This window comes from Lipotes vexillifer, unplaced genomic scaffold (genome assembly GCF_000442215.2).
Source record: "Lipotes vexillifer unplaced genomic scaffold, Lipotes_vexillifer_v1.1 scaffold982, whole genome shotgun sequence".
In the NCBI taxonomy this organism is placed as follows: domain Eukaryota; kingdom Metazoa; phylum Chordata; class Mammalia; order Artiodactyla; family Lipotidae; genus Lipotes; species Lipotes vexillifer.
The window spans coordinates 1637311-1638770 of record NW_006789467.1 but is presented as its reverse complement, the minus strand read 5'-3'; the positions used below and the strand labels follow the sequence as shown (position 1 = coordinate 1638770).

Here is a 1460-nt window from a genome sequence, read left to right as displayed (position 1 = left end):
CCCGTGTCCCCTGCATCGGCAGGCGGACTCCCAACCACTGCACCACCAGGGAAGCCCTAGTTTGCCTCACTTTAAATGCACGATCGAAAGACTCAAACCAGCGCGCCTGGAAATGCTGCCATTTCCCTGTAGTTGGTATCCTGCCCACTCTCAAGTTCTCTGCTTCCAAGATTCACCTTTTCACATAATAATGGCTCTTGCACGGCTTCTGGTCTGATGTACAAGGTTGCAACAGACCAGCGCGCCCACGACAGCACACAGAAAGGTGGAATAAACTTTAAGAATGACATTTTTAAGGACACACAGGTGAGACGGGGATGCAAAGAAGTCCAGAGGAATTAGATTCTGAAGAGCCAGGAGCCCTTCCCAGCTGGGCAGTAACTGGCCCTCCTCCCCGGGGACATCCTCAAAGGATCGGGCTTGCTGGGGTGGGTGGAGGGTCTCTGCTCGCTTGAGGAGATGTCCGTGGAGGGGAGTTTCTTTAAAAGTATTTGTAAAGTATCTGGTTGGCATGTTGGGCTGAAATCTGTAGGAACTATAACTGCAGACCTAATTCTCCCTTTGCTGAGTGTGGGCCGCGGTGCTGGTGGTGCGGGGGCTGGCACCTGGCATGACACGGGTTGACAAGGAAGATGAGAGGGAGCTGGGGTCAGCGCGGTCACACTGCGGGGAACACCTGTCACCTGTGGACACCTGCCTTCAGTCCTGCTGCCAACAGCGTGCTGCCGGGAAGCTGTTGCCCAGCAGTAAAGACTGACTTCACCTTTCTGACCGGACTCTCCTTTGAGTCACAGGCTGCCAGTCCTGCAGCCCCTAGAAGGAGGTTCTCTGGATGGTTCTTTTCAACATTTTGAGTCAGCGGGGAGCAGCAATGGTCTAAGACCCCAGGTCACTCCTTTCCTCCCTTTTTTTTTTTTTTTTTTTTTTTTTTACTCCTTTCCTCTTAATTGTAGCCAATATCCTGCTTAGAAGTTCGTCACCATCCTCAACGGAAAAACCCCTTTTCCTGACCCCACTCTTCTTTGGTGAGAAAGTGAGGGAAGACGTTTTCGCATACTCAGGTGTGGGGAAGTTATTCCGGTCATACATAAGTTAACTCGAATTTCATGTTAACTAGAACAGCCTGCGTGTGGCCTATGACACGCATCGTACGTCTGCTTTAACCATTAAAGAAAAGGGCTCACTGACCAGAAGTAAAGGACGTCCCTGTTAACAATAAAGACGAGATGCCTCCCTCCCTGGGACCCCTTCGATGAAAACACTGCCCTCCCAAGCGCCAAGGCCATACTGTCCCGCTGCGTCCGTGCTGGTCTTTTTGGAAACATTGAAGGAATGTATCCCTAACTGGTTTGACCTCTGTTCTGACAAGATTTAAAACCGCGCTGAAAACCCTGCCTCTCCAGAGCAGATCCGCAGAGCTACTGAGAGGCCATCTGCTGGGCCACAGTCCTCAGTTTGGC

At 51.5% G+C, this 1460-nt stretch overlaps 1 pseudogene; it reads left to right on the top strand.

The window, feature by feature from the left end:
• Positions 1-1460, top strand: part of LOC103081428 (NAD-dependent protein deacylase sirtuin-5, mitochondrial pseudogene) — a 16832-nt pseudogene that overhangs the window by 13571 nt on the left and 1801 nt on the right.